At 41.0% G+C, this 25,979-nt stretch overlaps 1 protein-coding gene across 5 annotated transcripts in view; it reads left to right on the forward strand.

Moving 5' to 3' along the window:
* Positions 1 to 1,853: 1,853 nt before the first annotated feature.
* LOC109632378 (1-phosphatidylinositol 4,5-bisphosphate phosphodiesterase beta-4) overlaps positions 1,854 to 25,979 on the forward strand; it is a 65,600-nt gene continuing 41,474 nt past the window's right edge. The window contains exons 1-3 of one of the 5 annotated variants that reach the window (XM_020091609.2): positions 1,854 to 2,006; positions 5,345 to 5,390; positions 17,664 to 17,733. The gene's annotated coding sequence lies outside the window, so the exon portion shown is untranslated. Of the gene's footprint in view, positions 2,007 to 2,060; positions 2,380 to 3,673; positions 3,814 to 4,713; positions 5,248 to 5,344; positions 5,391 to 17,663; positions 17,734 to 25,979 lie in introns of those variants that run through there. The other 4 variants (XM_020091606.2, XM_020091607.2, XM_020091608.2 and 1 more) reach the window with 4 other exon arrangements.

Below are 25,979 nucleotides of genomic sequence, written 5' to 3' on the forward strand. Positions count from 1 at the left end.
GAGGAGGTGTCCTGTAACTGGGCTTTAATGAGGGACGCCAGAGGAGGAGAGGACCACAGGGTGCTGCTTAGAAGGTACAAGGAGCAGACACACACATACATGGACGCACACATAAACACGCAGACATGACCTGAAATCTAATCGTAGCCCTCTTCAGTATACATTAAAATACCCTAATACTTGACCTAAAACATATCCTTAAAGCAATGTGAAGACTAACCCTAATCTTAATCTATCCTGGATCACACTCTGGTTGTAATTCTAATATTATACCGAAGACCATGTCCTAAATTCTAAAATGTTGATCGAGGAAAGGCACAGTGACCTTGCTTTGCAGGGTTTTCCTCACTCGCTCTGTCATAGATGATTTTTTTAGGCCATGTAATAGTGAAAGGTCAGAAACATCCGGTTTTTTTTTCATTGTACAGCAGTTATTGTGCTTTTATATTCTGTTGCAAACTTGACAGGAAACAAATTTCACACACAAATTTAAGTTAGCATCACAAGTGGTACTTCTTTACCTGTCCCAATATTTGTATAATGTCTTCTGTGGCTCTGTAACAGCTCCTGATGGTCAGTGTTATCTTGGGTCACCTGTGGACACCTTATAAACAACAGGCACAGGCTTTGTAATGCACGGAAGTGAGCTGCATTATGGAAATGGTAGGATCCAATAGTTTTGGAGAAAAACTTTGAATGAAAGTCAAATCTGTTGCATCAACTGTGACCTGTTCTGTTTTTTAATGTCTTGCAATTCCCCAAACTGTATAGTGCATAATATATAAATTGCTGGAATTTAAACTATAATACTTCACCATGTTCCAAAGATGAAGATGTTTTTTATTCAACAAGTTATGGCCAAAAGTGATAACTGAGTTGTCTGCCTATGTGTAATTTACTTTGTGGAGAAACAAAAGTGAGGAGAACTCCCAAGTGATAGTTTATCCACATGGTAAATGTCCTGTATTTATATTGTGTTTTTTAAGTCTTGATGACCAATAACAACTCTTTTAAGCACAGTTTTGCCGTCCACCCATTCGGGATAGTTCATAAAAATGAATGAACAAATGTCAAACAGAACTAATTCAAATCAGTAATAATACAGGCATATATGTGCAGCACTTTCTCTATCATCACAACTACGCACAGCTGTCAGGGCCAAAGTAGGTTTTAGTATCCTGCCCAAGGGCACTTCAGCATGTGGCAAGGGGGGGGGGGGGGATCGAAAGACCCTCTGGTTAGTGGATGACCCGCTCTGCTTCGACTCTTGTTGATGAATTTTTTCCAGCATATGTCTGATAACGTCACACTGTAGAAAACCCACCTGCACTGTGATGCCAGTGAATGAAACACAAGTGCAATGGAGAGATGCTCCACAGCAAAGAAAAAGGAGGAGGGAGGTTTGTCTGCAGGACTCAGCTGCTGGAGAGGGAGAGAGAGAGGGGGGGGATAGACAGAGAGAGAGGGAGGGAGAGAAAGAGAGAGGGGGAGAGATAGAGAGAGAGGAGGGGGGGAGGGAGAGAGAGAGAGGGAGGAAGAGAGCGAGAGAGGGGGGAGAGAGAGAGAGAGGAGGGAGAGAGGGGAGAAAGAGGCTGGATGTGCTTCTGCTGGATGACTCACCCCTGTTGTCAACCCCAGCCACGCTCATTCACTTCTCTGCGAGCACGCGCAACAGTTGTGCACGCGCACGCACGTTTGTTTGGTGGGTGGGTAAGGGGGGGGTTCCCAATCAAAGCACCAGAGGCGGCGGCAGCACCGGGACCGCTCACTCTCTCCACTGGAGGGCGAGTGTGGTACAAGAGCAGCGGGGGGGGGGGGGAGACAGGGGCGAGACAGGGGGAGGGAGACGGGACAGAGCAGCAGCTGGAGGGAAGACACTGTGGTAGAGAGAGAGAGAGAGAGAGAGAGAGAGAGAGAGGGAGGGAGAAAGTCCCGAGCCGGACTCTGCACAGCATCATTCCTCTCTCACCACCGCCGGATTAAAGCTCCTGCTGCAGCGACATCACGTAAGAAACACACACACACGCACGCACACACTCACACACACGCTCACACACACGCTCATTAACCCTGATGGCGTCACGTTATTATTGGAGCTTTCCTGTCTCTCTCAGTAAGAGCTCAGTCTAACGCAGGCTCCGTGTCTGTCAGCCTCACTGGATGCTGGGGAAACAGCCGCTTAAACTCCATCCCGCTACAGCTGCTTCCATCACACACACACACGCACACACACACGCACGCACGCGCTGTAGCCTAGTGTGTCGCTAGCTAGCTAGCCCGGGCGCGTTCAAACCGAGCGGACCTTTAGCAGCCTGGCAGCGGGGTTCTCTGGTCTCTACTCTCCCTCGGCGCTGCGGCTTCTCTCCTCCTCTCTCGCAGGTAAAATGTGACACACGCGGCCTGAGAACTTGCAGGGTGTCGGTGGGAGGTGTTGGTTGTTGGATGTTTCCGGCGGCTGCCCGGGGAGGGTGGCTAGTCTCCGGAGCTAGCTGTAGCGGGACAGAGCAGGAGGCAGCCCGGCCGATGTGACAGGCACACGGTGACTGCACAGTGGCCATAAAAGTCAATGGACTAACCGACACAGGGCGGCTGTTTCCGGGCTTGGGTTTACATCATGGTCCGCTGCACCGGTCTATAAACAAACATATGTACAGACTAACGACCCGGCGGAGGATTTTACTGTGAGCTGAAGTGAATGTGTTGAATGTGGGAGCTGCAGCTGCCATGCATTCATCCCATTCTGCAAGGTGCCATCGCTTCACTGTCAGGGCAAACACAAAAGTGCTGGTTTCTTACTAAAACAATTTCTATTTTCTGTATATTTGAATGCATCCCTAATTTCACATCACTGAGCAGTGAGATTTGAATACAATAATCTATTTATTTGTAATCAAATCATATTGTCCTTGCTCTATCCGTCAAAAATATGTATATTTTTAGTCCATTCTCAGCTTTTTCACTTCATGTGGATCAAAAAAGTGAGTGAAAAGAAGATGTTGGGTATAAGATTTCATTGCTGAAACCCTGACACTGAGTTTTAGGTTAAATTAATGTCAGATTGTTGTCTGCATCCATTTTTATAGAGCGGAAGATGTATATCTAAAGTGGCTTTCTTTGATACAGGTTGAAAAGGACATGTTGGAGTCAGAAAGCAGGTTTCTATTTTCATAACCTGTTTTATCACATACACCCAGGAGGCAGAGAGTGAGCGTGTTTGTTCAAGAATAACCCTTCGGCTTGTTTGCAGTCCAAATAACCCATAATGCATTGTTTGGTGCAGGGTTTCACTTGGGTGCAAATGAACAAACTTGTTGCATGAGTTATCTGCTCACACGGACATCCTGTGTCCACTTCTTCATCATGAGCCGTGTTTGTGGAGGAACCTTTTCTTCTTGTAAAAAGCACCAAAGGTGTATTCCAGTGTGCTGTAAACATTGTTTAGCCACTTTATCTTATCTCAGGTTTTTGTTCACGGACCACAGAGAGTTTCAGTGAGTGTTGTTGTAAAATTACAGAAGGTCGTCTTGTCTCTCACACCTTCTCTCACAGTTTGTCCTCATCACGTATAGCAAAAATAAACTCTGCATTGGCGTATTGACACAGCCACGTAAACGTTTCAGTAGTGATTATAGTCAAACATCACCCTCCCTCACACAATAGCAATCCCTTACCTGTGGCTTAAACCCAGACTGTGAGGCTTTGTCCATGAATAGCGGTGAACTAAGAAGCTTAAAGGCTGTGGGTGTGCAGGTGCTTTTATTAAATTTTTTTGTTGGAGCAGATGACAGCGTTGTGTCTTTGATGCACTCAGTGGTGAGAAATCATTGGTTCTTTTCAGAATGTCTTGCACAGGGCAGCGTTGTCCTGTATTTGGTAATATGATGACAACACAATTTAATTGATATCCTTTTTTTTTTTTTTTTTTTTTTAGCAAATACTGCTCTGAGAGTATGATTATCACCAGCAATTATTAGTTTTAATGATTTGAGGAGAATGTAATGTCCTCATGTTATCCCTGGTATGCCATAATATTTTTTGGATAATTTGCAGATTTTGTGAGCGATGTGAATTTTTATTTTGATATGAAAGTGGGACTGATTGTTTTGTTCTTTTTTAGTCAAATTGTCCTTTTGTGTCCTGCTTGAAATGACTAGCATGTGTGCTCTCTGTGCAAAGCAGGTGGTTATGGTGCAATTTAATTGACTGTTCAGATTTGGATGGATTAAATTTTCCAAATTAGAACCACAAAGTATTTTTTCAATATCTCGGTGCATTTAAACTGACAGAATAACAACATATTTGCTCTGAGTCACAACAAAACTAGATTGGGACTCTTGGATAAAAAATACACATAATGGAAGATGAGGAAAGTAAAAACAACATTTCAAAGTTGTGGCACACACATGTCAAGCCTGGTGCAGTTTTTTTATTATTTCCAAGCCACAGATATTTGTGTGATGAGGATATGAAAATGTGTCTGAGGTGCACACATTTGCAAGTGTTGTTCTGTGGTTCAGCTCAGTTGCAGCTGTAGGATTTGGTCCAAACGGCAAATGAAGTGAGAAAATCTGTTTTTCTCTGTTTGTATGTTTTCACACTGGCGTCCTTGCCAACATCTTATTGAGTTGCTCGAAGGTTGGAGGTTTACTCTGGTGGGAGTTAAGTTGGAATCCATCCCTCCGTCTGCCAGTTTACTGTACATCTCAATTACTTGTTGTCTTTTTTTAAAGCCTGGCATCTTCACCCACTTGTTTCCTATCTATTTATTCTCATGTTGCTTTTTCTCTTTTATTAGACGTCTGGTCTTGATTAGCTCGACTGTCTCCCCTTCTATCCCTGTTGTTTTGACGTGGTTTAGCAGGTTTTCATCACAGTGCAGTCCCCGCCCACACACGTCAGCCTTGACAAAGCTGTCAGTAACCCTTGTGGATGTTTCTGAAGCCTCACAGAGATCTATGGATGTGGCAGAGCACAGTCTGATGGATTGATCGGCCGACACACGAGCAGACTGACACTAGAAATGACAGACCCAGTCTTATGGTAGCATGTTAAAAAACGTGTTGGATCACAACCCTGTCGCTATCCAATTGTTAAAATCTGACAAGCTTTAAGGCTATTCCGAAGCTGTTTGTCAATATTGTGATTTACTTGATGTTTTCCTTGGCAGCATAGCGAAGGGATGTGGTATGTGCTCGCCTCTCTGAGTGGCTCTCTCTCAGGTTCCGTCCTTCCTCCTGCACTGAACAGGTTTTTAGACCTCAGCCAAATAAGTCCAGATTCAGGTCTCTTGCGATTTATGAAATTCTCTCTCGTTCTTAAAGTATGTCCTTTTTTGTCTCTGCAGGCCAAGACATGAGCTTCTCCCGCTGATCGTTATTGATGCTGAACTGGTGAGTTTTGGGTTGTTGTTTTTTTTCTCTGCTGCAATACACAGTTTTTCAGTCCATGTTAGAATTGTCAGCTAGGCTTTCACAATAACCTCTTCAATATTAGTTACTTCTTTCCGGAGCAGCCGGTTCATGATTGCATATTAATGGACTAATCTGCATTAAGTCAATTGAATAAAGTGTATGCATAATGTGCGTGAAACATATGGCCTCGTCCTGCCTGTAGGCTTACCTGACAACTTATGCAATTGGGATGTCTCGGTGTGTAATCTCATGTGCTTCTGAAAGCACAAAAAACCCCAGAGGGAAACTAAAAACAACCAACCAGAAGGTGAGGAATGATAAAGGGTTTTTCCTGCCATGTTGGCTTTAGCACAGAAATCTACTCGACTCTTATGTTTGCCTTTTCGTTGTTTTTCTCGTCTCTCTCTCATTAGCGAATATAAAATTCGTTTCCCCGCAAAGCATTCTGCATTTGTAAAACGAGCTGCATTGAGAGCTGCGTCCGAGAGACATTATATTGGATTTGTGCTGAATGATGAAAGCAAGTGGCCCTAATTTTTCACTGTATCTTTCAACCAAGACTGATTTGCAGCATTCGCCCGTCCGCGGCCAGACATCACTCACTGATAAGCAGGTTGCATGGCTGCTGCTGCCTTGTGCTCCCTCCTGCCAACCTAGAAAACTGTAATACGGCTGAGAGGTGATTGCTCTCTATAATATGTTCTGTATTAAATATGTAATCTGTATTAATGATGTCATGTGTAGCATGAAGGCTGTTTGTCCACCCGGGCCTGATTAATTGATATGTTTTAAGCTTTCATTTTATAGAGGAGGGAGGTATACTTTTTCATTATCCCAAAGTTATGTTTGCTTAAATATATTTAGCTATGCTGCAATGATATTGTCAGGATGAAGCAATTATTTCCGATACTTAACAGAATTTATTTTAGAAAGGGAAACACTAATCTTTTTCAATAGCTTGAATTCTACAATTGGCTTGCAAGTTAACATAGCAAGAACTTTAACATTCAATTTTTTCGTCCATTATCTGTAACTGTATTTTGCCTCTTGAGGGTCACTGGGGGGGGGGGTTGGAGCCAATGCCAGAGACATTGGGCGAGAGGCGAGGTTCACCCTGAACAGGTCACCAGTGTATTAAAGGGCCAATACACAGAGACCAACAACAATTCACACTAACAATCACACCTACAGACAATATAGTCTTCAATTAACCTAACTCCAACCTGCATGTCTTTGGACTGTGGGAGGAAACCCACACAGACTCGGGGAGAACGTGCAAACGCCACACAGAAAGGCCACAGCGATTCATTAGTATTGTGCAAAATGATTTTTGTAAGGTTAACTTGCACAAGCATCAGTACAACCATGTAGGTCAAGGCACTGCATGAAAAATTAGGCACATTACAGCTTTTAAGACATGAAAAAACACTGGTTTATTTTTCTTTTTTTTTGTCTGTGGCTGTAGTCTACATAACACAGGACTCTTCAGTTTGTGGAAAGTGCACAGTATATGTATATGTTGCTCATTGGCTCTGATCAAGTCTTTAATCGGGGGCTCTGCTCTTTTTTCTGATTTTAAACAATATAATCTTTCCTTGCTCAAAACTCTAGTTCTTGTTGAGAAGCAGCACACACTGTAACACCTGCAGTTCCTCCTATTTTGTCATAATGTGGCTGCATAATAACACAGATATCAGAGAAGTTTCTAGTCAATGAGGGGGACAATGATGTGCAATGGACATGGCTCATATACAGTATTTTTTGCAATAATGGCTCATTATCTTTCTCAATGTATTTAGTCCAGCAGGGACAGTGCAGTTTGCTCCTGCTTCTGTGTATTTTTAACAGACCATTAATTACCCAAATTGTACAATACTTTACAGTAACATAAGTTAAATTACCAATGATATTTGGATTCCATTTTATTTCTTTTGAGCAATATGATCCAGTCTGCAGTTTTTACAGTATCATAGAGGACGGTGTATGAAAAGAGACAACCTTTGAAATATCAGGCTTATCCATTGTAAGCTGTAGTGTTGCTTCTGAAGAAGCATTTCTGTCAGATTCTTTTAAACGATGAGAACAAATGCTGTTATAAAAGCAGCAGCAGTCATACACCGACACTGTCTGTACCGGCAGCAAAGTCAGCAGCAGCAGCAGCAGAGTCAACACCTAGCAAAATCAATTCCCATTGCAAATGTTTGCATCCAGCTCCTGAAACGCTGTCCTGCCCTCAGCTGCATTCTCAGACCTTGACATTCATTGAAAATATGGATGTGACAGTTACTTGGGGCTGCATCCAGGCAGAGGTGGTGTCACTTTCAAAGGAACTACATTTTACAATGTAATCCCATGGTAAGAATTTAATGGCTGCTCTGATCTGATAAAACTGGTTCATGCTCATCTAAATGTGATGAAGCAGCTTGTTTGGCAATTTAAAAAGAGATGTTTTCAATCATTGCATCATCCATGACTGAATATTTGTGCATTTAACATATCAGGAATGTAGATTCAAGGACCAAGGTTGTGATTAAAAAGTAGGAATTTCTTCATTTGCTCAAGCCACATTTATGCTTTAAATCAGGAAGAAGAGCTGTTCATCCAGTAATGTCGGTGGTTTGATCCCTTGTTTCTCCAGTTTGTACCTCGAAGTCACCTTAGGCAAGATAAATACTGAACCCCAAATTGCCCCTGATGGCTGTGCTGGCAGTATTTCAATGCAATTTGATTGCTATAGTAGCGCTTTATGAATGTGTGTGTATAAATGGTTGAAAATGATTTGTGCTGCACATTAGTTCTCATGCGCTAACTGCCCGCATTTAGTTCATATATAACGTCCTTGTACTTGTGAAATTATATACATTTTTTTTCCCGTTAAACAACTGTAACCCGCTGATACCGTACCCAGTGCAAATCCATTAATGTATTTTAAAAACCAGTTAACAGAGCATTATGAACACACTGCTTCACACTGCACCACTGTCTGTCACAACAGTTCTTTTTTAATAAATGGAGTCGGAACAGGATGGTTAAACTTTATGACAACACCATTTCTAAAATTAAGGCATCTTTTTTACTTTCATAAAAAAATCCTTTTTCGTAGCATCACATATGCTGACACCGATATATTTGAAAGACAATATCAGGTGATTAAATCAGCAGACCGACAAAATTGGTCTGGCTCCAGTCAGGTAAAGTATTTTATTTATATAGCACCAAATCATAAGAGAGGGGCTCTACTTATCATTATGGATGTGCAGTTCTATGTGCAGACACAGCTAAGAGGCTCAGTACTTTCCAGCACTGCCCTCTGCTCTGTGCAGTGTTAAACCTCTCAGCTCTGCTCCGTCAGTCTCAGCTTCAAACGCAGCACAGCTGATCAAAACCTGAACTTAAACCCTGACCGCTCCACATGTTATAGATAAATACGAAAGCGTGCTGTTTGCTGCTCGAAGAAAGTGATACATCAGTGATGAGAGAGTATGTCTCCACTACAAGGGTAAGTGTGGCTGGAGGCTGAATATAATGACAGGGGTATTCTCTGCAGACAACACACACACAGAGGGAGAGATGGAGAGCGAAAGCAAAACAGACAGAAAGCGAGGGAGTAGCACCAGCAGATGGGAGCTGCAGTCATTAAGTCAATATTTATTCTTTCCGAACAAAAAATTGGCAGCATTAGCTTAGCTGCTTCAGTAGCTGGCAGCGGGAGCATCCTGATCAGTGTGAATGGGGCTTTAAGGAGTTAAAAACACTAAAGTGATGATAATTGTAGCTCCACTAACCACGTGCACTCGTTCATTCTTCATCCATCCCCCGCTCCTTCTCACACATTCTCCGTGTGCACATTCACTTTACCCATGGCTCAATCCACTGTGGGGATACACGTGAACGCAATTTGCACTTCCAATTAAACTGTCGACCTTCGCTCCAGAATGCAAAACTTGATTTCGTGCCATCCTCCCCTGGATAGCTATTATTATACGCAGCCCGCCCAGTAATCGAGAGAATTAGGCTTTTATTTTTTTCTTCAGTCCACTGACGAGGATCATTGAAGTCAGCAAAATAATTACTGCATTTATCACACTGTCAATATCTGAGGGGGAAATTACGAAACCTTTAGGGACTCTTGGCAATCGATTGAATTCTGCATTTTGTCGTTTGATCAAGACTAATGCAAAGCAGGTTGTAGTTTTCCATAACAAGGGCCTCATTACGAAAGAAAAGTGATTTCAGTTACATATATAAGAATTTCCCATATTTGGAATATAAAACACTTTAGCTTCAATTGCGAAGATGTCTTGAAGTCCTTTTCAGTGGTGACCATATTTTTAAAATGTGATTTGGAGGGCTGCACAGCTTGTATCTAGATAGAGAGCAGTGTGAAAGAAAAAGAAGGGACGCTGAAAAGAGCAGAATACACTGGACTAGGGTTAGGGTTAGCCTAAAGCATGCTGCTGAGACTGTAACACGGCTATAACACATGACTCGTTGGCCAGATCAGATGACTAGATAAATAGCAAGAATGCTGCTTCTTCCTTTTCTACAGCAATGCTCTTGTCTGGCTGGGAAAAGAGAGAGATGTGTGTGTGCGCGTGTGTGCCAGTAGAGCATCTTTAATCAGCCCTCCACTGTATGAGATAAAAGGCCCAAGAAATGATGTAACATTTAGCAGTTGGGCTTATCACTTATCCTGTTCAGCTAAGTTGAAATGCAGATTACATGCTACACACAATTGTTCCCATTTTATTTTTGACTTGCATAATTTAATGGCTGTGAGGGATTGTCTGTTCCTATACAGATGTATCTGGAACAGCATGGAGTATTAAATGCAGGGCTAATTTATGTCTGTTTATATAGTGGATTTTAATGGCCTTTTTTTTTTCCAACCGTGCTCGTTAGTTTTCTCATAAAATAAAAAAAGCTCCCTGAACTCTAGGATGGAAAGAAACAAACACATTTTGGCCGAGTATAAACAACACAGTGCAGTGGGCAAACAGTTCCCTCACATGGATTTCCGATCAGTGCCAGATATTTGTCATCAGCCACTTCTCGCATGTCATTTAAACAAACCTCTGGACTTAGCACATCCATTAGATAGATATCATAACAAAGTGTAGTAAGTAATGTAAAGTTTAGAAAAGTGTCACAATCAAAGTACATAATAAGATACTTGTAAACGTTCTTTTGGCAAACGCTGGGAGACATTTCTTGTCTCCAAATGACATGATTATACTACATGAGGAAGAATGGGAAAGTGCACATAGTGTACATGTAATATCTACAGTTTTTCCAAGCAGCACTTACTTAATCCTGAAGGCAATTATCCGCGTAAAACCCGTTCTCTGTGCCTCTATAGGACCTCCTTTTTATCTCCCAGTGACCTTGTCTCCTATGTGAGAATTATATATATATATATATATATATATATATATATATATATATACACACACAGTGTAGTACACTAGAATGTGTGACTGGAGAAATCCCATCAGGCCTTTGAAGCTGTTATGTATTTCACAAAGTGGACGTTTATCATGTCACAGCATTTTCTTGGCTCAGTTAAAATTGACTCAATCATTTTGTGTACACTGATGCTCCACTGATGTAAGAGTTTGAGAAGGGACGTTACAAGATGGGCTTTGTTGTAGAACAACACGCTTCAAACATGCTGTTCCTTATGCAATCGGTAACTAGTTACATGTTTGAATAAGCCTGCAAGTCACTTTGTTGCAAACGTTTAAAGAGCTACCTTAAAGGTCAAACCTGCTTCATCATATCATATCAATACCTTTTTTATTTAATGGATGAATAAATGAATCAGACCCTTGACAACCCAGCATTATACTGTAAATTGAAATTACTTGTAATCTTTTCAGTTAACATGATCTATGGTTTAATATATCTGCAAATACTCTTCGAGCAGCTACTTTGTCAGAAATCCAGCTGAAAAGCATCCACTAACTGTTTACAGTGTAGACAAACAAACTCATGTATTAATAAAGTAGTGAGTCAGAGATAATTACCACTGCAATCTGATTCAATACTGCACATGGTGTAAGGAATTGGAGGTACAGCCTGCAACTGTTCGGTTTAATGGAACAGGAAGGTGCTGCCACTGTGAGCTGCTTCTTATTCTCTGCTCACTTTCAAAAATACAATAAGTGGCAGAGTTAAAATCCCCAAAAAGACCCTGTCTGCGCCGACCAAATACACGACTTTGTCGGTGAAAAAAGCCACTCCGTGTTTCGCCAGATGAAGAATTTTAATGTGCACTAGTCAGTAGTTGGAAATGTTTGGTTTGCATTAGCAGTAATTTAATACATATCTGATATGGCTGTGGGAGAGCGAACAGGAAATTGCCGATACCAATGGGGTAAAATTAAAAACAGCAGTGCTTAATTACATGCAGCCCTTGAGTCTGGTGAAGCTCCTGTGCATAGATAGGCAGTTCAGTGTAGGAATGGCTCTGCCATCAACAATTACATTTGATTTGGTGTTTACAGTGGTATAGTTACATAAAGCAAATTCTTCCAACTAACTATTTATGTCTGAAAGTGATAGCAAGTGGCTGTGTGATTTGGCCTTCATGTTGGAAATTACTTACATAAGTACCTCTTAGAGCAGAAGGTAAAGCTTTAATGTCCCATCCTGCATCTCAGGTCTCTACTTTCAAATGTGAATTTTTAAGCAAATTTTAAACTGTAGTAACTGCAACTTTAAATAGTGCATTTATCTACTATATACTGTGCAAGAGTAAAAACCTGTTATGACATTTGAATATTTTGCTGCATTTGCAAAACTCCTTCCGGGGTTTGTTGAGAGGTTTCAGAACACGAAAAGCTAACAAAAAGAATTGAATGTATTTGTTCAGCCGTCAGAGGTGGAATCAGCTGATCTGCCACAACACAACAACCAACCACAACAGGAACTCGTTCAGCTGCAAACCAGTGACAAGCTCGGTACAACAACCTCCCTCGACTCGAGTCCTATAAACCGCAACGTACATCCTTAGGATTTCCTCACTCTGAGCAGACATGCAGTGAAGTTTGCATCTTCTGTTTGGGACAACCTACTGACTCAAAACTGGAAAACGACTTTGGAATAGCATCGTCATCACTAATATTTCACATCCGCTATTATTGCAGAAGTAAGGCGGTTCCAACCATCCATAAGTGTGATGTTCAGTAATTCAGTATAAAAAAATTAAGTGGTACAAAAATGTTCCCCACTCCTGACCCCTGAAACAGGTCAGGGTCTTAAAATGGCTAAGGTGACATGTAAGAGCTGCAAATGTGTCACTTTTTACAGTGTTCAATGACATATTATATGCTGTATAATAGCTAGTATTACTATCAGTATTAATTGAGTATGAATACTTTGCTGTCATTAGTGGTAAAGACCATATTCCTCCTTGGATTTTGCACTCAATCACATGTGATCTACTAATTAGTCAGCATATAGGTGCAAGGGGAGAAGTGCTGTGTGTCCATGCAGAAAGACCCAGACCTAATTTTTGAAACACAGTCGTCAATCGCTCTTGAAGGCAGTGAAGCAGTGAATTTCTCTCTGTGAGTTCTCTCTCTGACTCACCAAGGAGAACAACTCTTTCTCTCTCTGTCTGGATTGTACTCTCTCTGGCTGTCTCTCTCTTGTTTTGGCCCTCAGGGAGCTGGCTCCTGACAGCATCATACAGAAAAGAAAAAAATCTCTGAAAAGTCAGAGTATTTGAAATGTTTTGGTGCATGTACATTTCTTTCTTTGTCTGAGTGCCTCCCTCTATTCCTCCAACGTTCTCTGCTTCTCTCTTTTCACCTCCCAGTTCGATTTCACCCACATTCTACTAAGAAGACAGTAAGAGAGTGTTGTTTCAACTCATTCATTCAGTTAAAGTCAGTACTTGTCTTTTGCTTGGTTTGTAGTTTTAGTGTATCTTGAATATAAAATATAAAAATAGAGAGTATTCTTTTGTAGCCACTTGCATTTACACAAGGGGAAAAAGTAACTGTATATAGATTTGGATTTATATATTTTGGAAATTATTTTTGTATTCTATTCAGTGGTTCCTTTATTTCTTCACCAAGCACTATTCACTTAGTAAAAATAACAATGTAGACAAAAAAATGTATAGTAAGTAAGAAAGTAGAAAGTAGTGACTGCAGATTATTGAAAGGAGTAGAGGGAGAGAGTCACATTCTTGGTCTATGAGTAATTTAAATTAGTTCACAATTCTTCATATTGAAGTTTGAATACATAATTCATCATTTTGAGCCCCGTCATGATGTTAACTGTACATAGAAGGACTTGTAGCACATTTGGCGGACAGACAAAGTTGAATTGACCGCTTAAAGCTGCCACATATTTTGGTTGACATCCAATTATTCTCTTACTTTCCAAAGTTATGAAAAAATGGATTGGTTTATATCACTCTCCCATTCGTACAATTAATTCAAAGATATCAGTCTTCTTAGTTTATTACTGAACTGAAAACAGCCTCTAGCTTCTTGGAGTCTTAGCTGATCACCTAGCAACCTCATAGTAATAACAAAACAAGATAATGAGATGAAATCATCTCATAACATGACATTTTTACGGTGCTGTTTATGTACAGATTCAAGAGAAATATAACGTGTTATTTTGTTAGCTTTAGAGGTGTTTGTAGGCTAATTTTGTTGTGTTGAGTGTTCCTGTTGGTCTGGATTGAAGATCTTTTATTTTCAGGGCTTGCTTGTTTCAGGTCTCTTGCCTCAGAATTGCTTTCCAATCTGGTGACCCCACCTCAAGCCTCTGAGGAGCTGCATCGCTCTGTGGGACGCAGCTGCATGAAAAAGAGGAGGCCGGGTTTTCTCAGAATGCTCCTCTGTTATTGGATGTCCCCTCATTGTGACCCCCAGAGAAGCATGATAGAAGAGGAAGTTATCTAACTTCAGGGACAAAATGAGAGTTATCCTCTCAATACCCTGTAAGGTGTTGGTCAAAGCAGGAAAACTGAGTCCAACAGAGAGCTAAGACAGGGTTGATATGATTTCTGGTTTTGATTTTCAGATAACGCTCGTCTGCTTTACTTTTAGGCAATGCCACCCTTGTTTTATAACCACATTTCTCCTACGTGTGTGTGTTATTTTTAGACTCGGCTATTCCAGGTAACATGTGAAATGTCACTTCCCCTGCCACAGCCCATCTTGTAATACCTGTGGGAGTGAGTGTGTGTGGTTGGCTGCATTAACGGTGCTGTCCTTTTAATCAGCACCCCTGTGTGTTTTCCCTGTAGAGCTGTCAATGGTTGAGTGATGATGGCGGCTCTGGCAGGCAGGGGTGAGATTACGAGCCTCTTACCTGTTGCCCTAATCAAAGGAATTATTATCGCTCCACTGGATGTTACTTGGAATAGCACCATCTAAAAATACACACACTTCAAACACACACACAGAGCAGGGGAGAGCTCAGGTCGTAAAGTACATCCATCCTTTGTTTGATATTTTGTGTCCGCCAGTGGACTATGCTAGCAGAGGTACTTCCAGTGACTTTCCATAGTAGCTCCGGTCTCTGATTTGTCAGTTAAAAGTGAAAGATTTACACTTATATATAATATGTCACAATTCTCCATTAAGATGTCCAACTAGACCTATGTTATACATTTTGTTGACTTGTGTACATTATCCAAAATTCAAACCCAGAGAAATCCCCAGTTTTTTTTCAAGGTAATTGGATGTTTAATTTTGTCACTTTTTGATTGCATCATATCCACTTTACCCGTCTCTGCTATAACCTCCTGGGCAAATAAAGCATGGTGAAGGAAAAACACACCGCTGACCAGTTAGCCTGTTGGCCACTCGTAATGTATCACAATTCTTCATTGTCGTTTTGCTGCGTAAAAAACACCTACTTCCTGAACATGATTTGAATCTGAGTCACGTCAACTAGATTTTCATCTGCAATGGTGGTGAAGAATACAACTCCCATGATCCCATGCTGCTTTACGACATCATCAAACTAGGTCTTGTTATTGTTTTGATTGAGAGACCCCTAGCGGGTGAATTTACATACATACATTACATATGTGTAGAAGTTTACTACTTTCCTTTCTCCTGTCTTGGTCAAAAAAGCTGTGCACAGGCTTTGTATTTAAAATTAAACAAATAAAACAAATCAACCTGTTTGTTGTGGAATAGATTTAATATTTGTACCTTTTTTAATCTGTTGGGATTTCTTTGCTTTGTTACATTACAGAGTTGTTTACATTTTAGCCTCCATGGGGACATGGGGGGTAGACTGAGCCTCAGGCTATGACCTGCCTGAGGAAATTCTGTTTGTATGTCTCTGTTACTGTTAATGTACAGCAAAACATAAATACTGATCTCTGTATACAGAACATGACATTGCGTCCCCTTTTTTTTGGCACAGAGCGTTCCCACTGATCCGCTGCCCTGGCTGAAGAGGCTTGTGAATAGCTCTTTTCCAGTGTAGCCACTTATGTAGAATATTTGATCCATATAAGCTGCGACTGTGAGAGAGGCCCATTCACATTGAAGAGGAGAGGGAGAGAGAGACAGAGAGAGGAAGAAATATAAAAAGAAAGCAGATGAACACCCCAGGGGCAAAATGTATGGAACACGGTCAATATAGAGTTGATCGATAGGAGATTACCTTTTGAAGACATATTGACTCCGAAAATCAATTCAATTTAATTTATTTTGTCCAGTTGCCCCTTGAATTAGTTTTCTGTGAAAGGCAATCAATGTATAGTATTCCACAGGAAGTCCTTGTGATCCTGTGTGGTTTACAGGGGAACCCTTTAGCGTCATGTCATTCATAATCCTGCTCATTATCATATTATGCATAGCCAGATTAGCAATCAGAGGTCTCACCTTTGTATTGCATAACGCTGTCAGGGTTCCTTTCAGCGCTTAACCTCAGTAATGCAATTTTTATATTTAATGTGGTGAAACCTTGTGGCTAATTGTGTTTTATAATCTACCATTTTATGGATATTGAGATATGAGATTCAGAGAGTCGAGCGTTGCCAAAGATGGTTCCCCCTCCAGGAAAGACAATTTATTCAGGAAGTGGTTGTACGGGAAGTAATAGGCAGATAAGTTGTGTGAAAACAATGGAGGTAACAGTGACAGATTTTTACAGGATGATATTTTTTGCATGGATTGTTGTGCAGTTGGATGGATGTGTTTGTTGCATATGTCCAAAATGCCTTGCAATCCTATTGGAATGACAATATATTTTCAGTCATTACATAAACAAAAAGCAATTATTTTCATAAAATATGTCTCTTCGATGCTCCTGAACACGTCATCAGTGGTGTAACCCGGGGTCATGGGGTGTCTGAATTAAAGTAATGTAGAGTAGTTCATGTTAAACATTTAATACATCCATGTTGTTCCCTTCTCTGTAAAATGTGTAAGGATGTACTGTATGATAAGTCCTCTGCAGAATGGAACAAAAGAGCCAGTCACCGGATAAATCTTTTTATTGGGTTTACAAAAATCAACATTAATAAGCTCGGATAATCCCACATCTAAATAAAATCTCCAGGTTCCTCACTTGGTTGTTGAAATGTATCCTGGGCCGTCCACGCTTATCTGGCAAAGTTTATCTTCCAGAGTGATTGTATAAAGAAACCATTACCGCTGCAGTTCCTGTTCTGCGCTCGGCAAAGCAAGACGAAGCTGTGACGATGAGGTGCGGGGAGACACAAGCAGAACAGTCATCTAACAGGAAATGTTCAGGAATTTGTCTTTGGTGTGGATCTGTGGATAAAAGAATATAAGGTCTCTTGCCAAGAGGAGGATTATCCCATTTTGTTCCTGTCTCTCCCTCTGTCCCTTTGACCCAATCTATACTTTACATTTACACTGTGCTTTTAGCAAACTCTCTTATCCTCATCGGCATACCTAGCTCTAAAAATCTACAGCAGAGAGAGAGAAGCAGAGGTGTTTGTCTTATTTGCCTGCTCATTCCCACAGCTCTCTCTCTGATGAAGGCAGCCTTTATTAAGGGAAGCAGCTTCCTATTAAAGGTTTGTATAGAAGAAGCCAGAGAAATTATTAAAAATCTGCCCAAACCAAAAAGGATGAGGCGAGTGCGTGTGATTACACACTGCATGTAGAGACGTGCTTGTGTGTCAGCAAACATTTGTAATAGTTCTGTAAGTGTACAGGATGATGCTAGATAACGAAGTTAGCAGCTATTGGATATCTGCAAATTGCACTCAACTTATTTATTTATTTTTTCTTTCAGAGTGGTCCAGTGCTGCTGTCCTCCAGTATTTCCCCTCCCTTCAGCTATCTGTTCTTCTGTCTGTCACCAGGTAAGTAACGCTCAGATTCACCTCCCACATATGTACACTACAACTCAGATGCTCGCAGTCTTTTTCAGTAGTTTATGTAATCATTAGGTCACTGCCTGGCTCATACTGCAAATTGCTGTCACCTTAATAAAACCGAGCAGCTATCCCCGTTCATGTAATGTGATGTGATGCAGGCATACATTACATTATATCAGAGGAGGGTAATGAGTTTTAGGTTTTTTCCAATTTGAACAGATCTAGACAGTGCAGGAAAAAAATCCAACAGACAATACCTGACAAATCTGCAATGTCAAAAATCAAGAGTTATTTATGCATAGCTCATTGACTAAAACAACACAAAGGTCAAGTTAAGCAACGTGCAAAAGATGTCTCCTCCCTGGGTGACATTTCACTTTTCTTTTCCTCTACCTCTCTCTCTTCTGGATAAGACTGTATACCTAAATGATAACAGAGCAGCTTGACAGATCAAATTATGTTACAAATGACCATTTTCAGACACACCTGGTAATACTGCCAAACAAGAAACATCGGTAGTCATCTCTCTGAAATGCCACCTGGCCTTACTGAGGCCTCACACTTGTTGCATGTCCAATGATATTCAGGTTAGATTATGATATAGCTCTATTATTTAGGACAAATCCCAGGTACAGAGGGCCTCAAGCTAAAGTAATAACATGTCAAAATCCTCATTTAAACTAAAACTTAAATTTTTTATCAGGGAAAGATTGATTTGATGTTTGATTTGATTTTTCTTGAGAAAATGATTGAGAATTATTATCCGTTGACCTTTGTGGAAAATGATCCACAGTTTTCACATAAAGCTTCTTTAACTGGGTGTGTCCTGGTGCCATTTTAAATGCTGAATAAGTGTGCAGAATTCAACAGTTGTAATGCTCTAGAACATTTTAGAGAAAAGGTCATTTTCTCCTTGCTTAAATGGCTGCATGTATTAATATTTAACCAGTGCTTTTTGCATGTTTGGGGAAAAAGCAGCAACACAAACCAGCTCTAATGTATAATTCCCAGCTATCTGTTATCGCCAATTACAGGGCTTGTTTACTAGAATCAAGGAGCCTAGTGGATCTGTGTGTGTGTGTGTGGCCAGGGCTTTTAATGATGGGGGTAGTTGGTCTCCCTCTAGAGATGTGTGTGTGCTCTGGTAAGGCCTGAGGGGGCAGTTGGTCTGGGTGGGCTAGTGAGTCTCTCTGTCTCTATAAATACACACTGGGATCCCATTCAGTGGCTAAAATGTGAGTGTTTGTATGTGTATGGTGTTTGTGTGCGTGCGTCTGCATGACGCCACTGCAGCCAGGCGAGCTTGAGGCTATTACTGGCCGGAGGGTTGCTATGGAGACCAGTGGTGTCAGAGAGGAGCAACATCTGTGGGGTGTTTGTTTGTCAAGACAGGTTTGTCTCTTTCTGTGTCCGTCTTCCCACTTTCTCTGTCAGTCTAGTAGTTTAAAACTCACCGCCTTCTGGGCTGAATTTAGAAGAGCCAGATGAAAAATCTCTGGCTTCTCATCATCAGTCTTTTCAAACAGTGGTAAACAATCCACTTGGATGTGGAACCAATTTAAAGCTTTGATTTGTTGTGCAATCGCTCAGCTGCCTATGCTCATCCATGCTCACAGGAGGCCCTCAGGCTGTCAGTCAGCAGGGACTCACTGGGTTTATGCCAGCGGAAAGCATGGATTCTGGGGAACCATTTAACCTCTGCCCCCTCCCTGCTCCCTCTCTCCACAGCTCCCCTCTCTATATGGTCATGTTCTATTTCCACAGCTACTTTCTCCTGGCTGCCTTATCGGTAGCTCAGCAGGGCACAGATTCTCTTTTAATAGGTACTTATTTGGGCAATGGGAGAAATACCATATTTTTTGAGTAATCCCTACTCCCTCCCCCTGCCCTCCTCTTGCCCTCCCCTGACTGGTTCTCAAATTCTCAAGCTTGTCTTTATTACTAATTTCATATGCTGGGTTATCCCTCATTTCTCTGGTTCCTCCTCAGAACTGGACTGCAGAATGGAGAGAGGGTGAATCTTTGGCTTTCATTTCAGATGTAAGAGCCCACTCCGCAAATTGGGTTTCCTCTTTTGAGTTCTGTTAATTGAGGACACTTGAATCCTCTAAGGCATTGTCCCAAGTTCCATATGCTGTGTTGCAGTAGCCAGAATTCAGCAGCTTCCCAAGCAGAGGTCAACTAGACTATGTTATTATCCATGACCATGTTTGGGCAAACCTGCCCCAGAAGATCCCTCCACGGGGCATGTGTAGCTGGGCGAACCAAACCTATGACCCCCTAATCTGGTCTAAATGAGACCGTCATTCACACAGCGCAGAGCAGCACGGAGTCTGTGATGCAACAAAGTAATTTAGGGATAATTGTTGTTGAAGGCATCAAAGCACCTCTGCAAACACCAGTTGCCTAACTTTCATCTCCAGGTTAACTTGCTTGTATAAACCGCCCTGCACCTACTGTCATCAATTAATTTACGCCAAGATTAGACTAAGCCTTGTTAGATTCTGTCTGCGTCCTTGCATGACTCTCGGCATATTTTAAATGGACAGGCAGAGGTGCTTTTTCAATATGAAGAGTTAACAGCATGACTGTTACGGCCTACAACAGCAGAGAATCATGCAGTGTTTGGAGAAAATGTCAACTTGCTGCCTGTGAAAAAGTCGAACCAAAAAGATGAACCTAAAGCTTGTGTTCAGCCAAAAACATTTCAAATAGTGCTTTGACCAAAAATAGAAAAGCTAGTTGAGTCTACTTCAGAGGGGATGGAGATTTATCTTTGTCCTCATCAGTTTGGAGGAACATAAATTTGTGCTGCAGTCTACACAGGCTCCACACAGGCCCACTCTACCTTCATGTCCTCATCTCTTATCTGCACTATTTTTCTAATATTCCAGACTCTTGCTGTGTCCAACCACACTTTTTAAAATGAATTCCTTATGCTTCAAAGTCTTTCTAATACCAGTGTTGCACGGTGAGCTTTCTATTGTTCACCAGACACAGATACATGAACCCTTGAAAAAATGTCTTTTCCGTATTCCAGCTGGTGTTGTCGACTACACATAATTATCACTGAGCAAAGATGGAGGAATTTTAGTTATATTTTCAGATAATTGTAATAATAATTAACTTAACTTATAAAGCACTTTTAGAAAAACAGGTTTATAAAGTACCTCACAGACATAAAAACAGAAAACACATGCAAGTTAATGCAAGAGACAATTGATAAAATTGTAAAGAGAGTACTAAGGTAGCTTGTCTGATCAGTGATCTGTACAGAGAATAACAGCTCATGGTTAGCAGGACAAAGATTGCAAGGCTATAAGGGGTGAGAAGGTCTGTCTCCAAAAGTGGTGCAAGGCCAGTGATTTAAAGTAATAACATTTTTAAAATCCATTCTAAAACCAGCGCAATGAGGCGAGAATGGTTGTGATGCATTTTTGCTAACAAAAAGGATTCCCCAAACAATTTGAAAGCGTTACTGATGCATTTTGTACGCTGCCTTGAGTCTTGATCCTGTGTTGTTTCGCTGTCTTGTAGTTTGTCTGCCTTCATTAACTTGCTTAAAATCCTTGTAACTGTTATACATTCTCTGTTTAGACATTTCATGGGGGGTTTCACCTAAGAGCTGCGACACAGTCTGAGGGTTAGTGGGCAAAGTGTGCTAAGCCGGGCCCCTCTATTACATTGAGGGAACTCCCTGACTAAGTGCCTATTTAAACAGACACATAAACACAGGCACGCAGGCACACATACTTCTAATTCTTCTTTGTGATGCATTCCCTAGTCTCTACTATTGTCCCCTAACCTAACACTTAATTTAATCAGAACCTTAAAACCAACTTTCATTTGAAGTTGCGAGGACCAAAATTACCTCATTCCATAAGGTCACTCAAATTGGCTCTCATAAATTTAGAAGTGCAAGTACACACATGCAGACACATACTGTAAAACATGTGGTGCTCTAAATACCTCTGATCAAGATTGCTGATAACCCGGGGACAGCCCTTACCCCTCCCTCCTATGATCTGGTTCCCTTGAAGGGGCCTCAGTATTCCCTCGGTGAGTCATTGAGGGTAGTCATTGGCCCTTGGGTCAACAGACTTTCTCTGATACACACTCATTTATTAGGTGGATGCTCTTTCCATCCGGCCATGTGCTAAATTCTTTGTGTAACTCAGTTTGGCAGAGGGTGGACGTGGAGGACTATATATAGCTCTTATATAACTCTTTGAGTATGTGTGTGTCCCAGTATGGCTGTGAGTTTTATGAACTAATTTACATCTTCATCTGCTTTCGGCAGCTGACCCGACAAACATCTTGTGTTTAATGGTGTGGGAGATCCTGCCGCTGTAGTTGAATGTGTGAAAGTCTTATTCATACTGACACTCGTGCATCTTGTGAATGATATTTGTGTGTGTGTGGCAAGTGCTTGTTTGAATCCAGATGGCCGACCACAGTTGGGTACTGCAGTCGATGTGTGTGACTGAAAGACGGCCAGTTTCCATCCCAGGCTAAAGTCAATTACATAACCCGGGACCAAGGAGCATGAGTGAGCAGGGTGATCCTCAACTATAAAAGGCAAGGAAGAGGTTAGAAGAAGGTCATTTGGCTTGGAAAAAGACATTTTTCCATCCAACAGCATAATACTTCCTCATCCCAGAGAAACAAATAGTGATTACACCAGTTTTGTACGTACAGCCCAAGAAAAGCATATATTAGCCAACTGACTGTTTTTTTCATAGCAAGGAGAAAAAATTAAAATTCACTCATCTACTTACCACTATGCCGATGGAGGGGTGGGTAAAGTGTTTGAGTACACAAAGCACTTTAGGAGTCTCAGGGTTGAAGTTTCTTGCAGCAGAATCGAATACAATTAAAGTCATTGGTGAGCTTTTGTTCAGACGTAATAAAATAGAAAAAACACAACATGCATCCATACTGCTCCTGTGGTGTCATCCAAGTGTCCGTTAGCCCCGACATTCATATTCAATTCGAAACGGCGTCATTTACACCATGTTTAAAGTTTTGAATTTTAGGCATTATGTTATTTCTTTTGTTTCATTACACCATTGACTTCAATTGTATTGGATTCTGATGCAAAAAAGTTTACCCCTGAAACTCCAGAAGTGTCATGACATTTTTTGGTGAACTACCCCTTTAATGTCGGTTCCCAACAATTCTGCACACAGAGAGAACATTTTCCATCAACATTACATCAGTGAGATGAATCTACAGAAAATGACAGAAACTCTCTTTGTGAAAATGTATGAAACATGTACTTTGACTTTTTAGTTTGTCCCATGTCCTGTTCGCTAACAAGGAGGTGGCAGAACACAGACCGAGGGAGCAATAAAGATAATTTGGCTTCACTTCCGAGGAGCTGTCATGTACATATTCATTCGTTTGCTGATACAAACTTAGAAACAGACATGAACATAGACAAATATCACAAACAGACATATGTATCCACACACACATACAGATTTACAAACCTTGTCACTCGACAAGTAAAAAGAGAGTTTGAGAGAGTTTCAGTGCTCATTTAGCTTTTCCTTTCACACCTCTACTCTCTCTCTTCCTTTAGCCCTGCAGCTCTTACCCCTCAAACTGTTCGGAGCTCTGCATGCCAGATTGTGTGTTGTAACATGTAGCCCACACGTTTGTATGCTGTATTAAGCTTCAGTTAGCCAAAGACAGGTGTGAATCACAGAGGTCACACACACGCACGTACACAGGATCTCCATCCTTGTTGAACACGTTTACTCAGCGATCACTCCACATCCTCTGCACCTTCCCTCTGTGAAGGGACTCAATGAAAAGTCAAAACAGGTGCAGGCCATAGCAACATTGATTTCGCTGCCATATGTGCTGTTTGCTCAGAGATCAGAGGTTTTCATGCTGTTAAAAAAATATCTACTTTCCTAGCTAAGGACTCTTATTGAACTACCTTAAATGCAGTGTCAACAGTAACATATTTATGATCTTGCTTTGTGTCTCATGGTACGAGTGATATGTGCAGCAATCAATGGGCAAACAGAAACCCTTCTGCTAACTGGATTGTCTTTAATAGGGCTGAGTTTGATATAATCAATGGTAATGCAATTAAGAAATCCTGCCACCGCCAGAATGTTGTGATCTTGAGTGGACGTCCTTGAGTGAACAGTGGCAACCTGTTCAAGTCTGCTTCCAGGATCTAGTGTATATGTGTGTGATCCTGTTTTTTTTCTGTGTATCCTGGTTGAAAGTTGTCTTGCCGGAGGTCATAGCATCCACTGTTTAAATAAACAAGTTTAGCAGAGGATTGTGTTTTTATCCTCATAGTGTGGAAACTGGAGACAGCACAATATCATGAACACAATTTTATGTAGTCTTTTTGTTGACAATATTTTGCAGTAAAAAAAAAGCACTTAAATAAATACCTACATTATAAAAATTTTATTCCATTTTCATTTCAGCCATTTTAGAAATGTGTTGATTTTCTCGCATTTTTAGTAATTTTTGTTGTACTGATAAAAGTTATTTTGTTCCCATTTTATGTGCAGAGGAGCAATTATATTTCATGACCGTAGCACTTACGATATTCGAATGCAATAACACAAACTATGTCCTATTACACGTAGACATATTTTAGCTCACATTTAAAAGGGCTGTTGAGAGGTGTGATGTTATTTTGCCCAACCTCTGTTGTTGTGCCTGATAGTGCAGTAAAACATGACAACTAAAGTGTTAAATAAATATGTACAAACCTCGAAATGTTATGTGCTGTCTCGAGGAGTAGGATCCGTCTAGGCTCTGGATTTCTCCTCAATTCCTCCCCACTGCTCACACCCTATCCTACCCCCTGCTGATCGTTCTCAGTGCAGGATCCCTGCAGGTGTGTGTTATTTATGTGCACATAAACAACATTACACATTATACACACCTGCAGTGGAGGTGAACACTCAGCCTAGGGCTTGCATATGGCCTGTGAGGCAATTCACAAATACACAAAAGTAACTCAGACACTATCGCAATTTCCCTTTAAAACAAAGTAACACATTAGTAGACTTGCGTGTCTTAAGGTGGGTACCTTACCTCTGTCTGGGTCCTGGTCAGGATGAACACAACACACATAGTTATGTTCCTTTATGCAGCTCTCAAGAAAGGAAAATTAAATGCAGAATATTTTACTTCTGAAACAGACATGATTTCTTTTGTTAAGGTCAAGACAAGCCAGTGTTCTAATTTCTCAGGGATGTGGCCACAATGATTCAAAAGGCCAATCTTGAGCATCATTACAACTCAGATTATGCGGCTAAACTAGATGAGTTGCAAGGAAAAATGCTCTTGAATGATGTGAGAGAGAGCTGATAGCTATTTGTGAAGGATCCTTGTTGCCTTGTTGCTGCTGTGGAGTTGCTGCATCCTGTCAGAGTAAAGCTGTTTCATAGTGTCAGTCTGTCCTGAAGAACTGCTACAGAGCAGATGTTGAAAAAACCCTCTAAGACTCTGCAAGAAATGTCTAGTCTTTCTCTTTCTGAGATGAAACAACATATATAACAAAGACAGTTTGTGCAGAAGATTACCACCCAGTTTTATCTCTTAGCAAACTATGTTTGCTGTGGCAAGTCTAACTGGAAAGCAGTAGAACTGCATATTCCTTCTGTGGGAGAACAAAAACCTGCAATGACATTTGAATGTGCTGCTGAGTTGAAAAACTCCTGCAGGCGTCTGATGAGAGAAAATGAAGAGTAAACATATTTGTTAAGCCTCTTAATGTGGAACCAGATGATGTGCATGACAAACTGCAACACAACATTATTGAGCTGCAAAGCAATGAGGAGCTCAGAGCTCAGTACAACAACCGTCCTCTACTCGACTTCCATAAACCGCTTGTACGATACGTTCTGAGGATTTCTCATTTTGAAGAGATGTGCACTGAGGTTTGCATATCTGTTTGGGAGAATCTACAGCTGTAACTCTTGCAAGAAAAGAGTCATTTATGTGTTCTGTTATTTAGTTTTATGCTGTAAGGACAATGGAAATGGCCACCTTTTGAGTCAAGGTCTCTGAGCAGAGACTAATGCAGTTACAGCATCAGTATATTTAGGTAATTTTCAGATCTTTAGTTGGGCCTTGTCTATAGTATTTATGTGTCATGCATTAGAAAAGGTGTAGTGAGAAGAGGCAGTGCAAGGTGTTCATATCTCAGTGGAAAGTGACTTTGGTGGTTTGCGCTGTAGTTAATCTTA

The sequence above is a fragment of the Paralichthys olivaceus genome, chromosome 19 (genome assembly GCF_024713975.1).
Source record: "Paralichthys olivaceus isolate ysfri-2021 chromosome 19, ASM2471397v2, whole genome shotgun sequence".
Lineage (NCBI taxonomy): Eukaryota > Metazoa > Chordata > Actinopteri > Pleuronectiformes > Paralichthyidae > Paralichthys > Paralichthys olivaceus.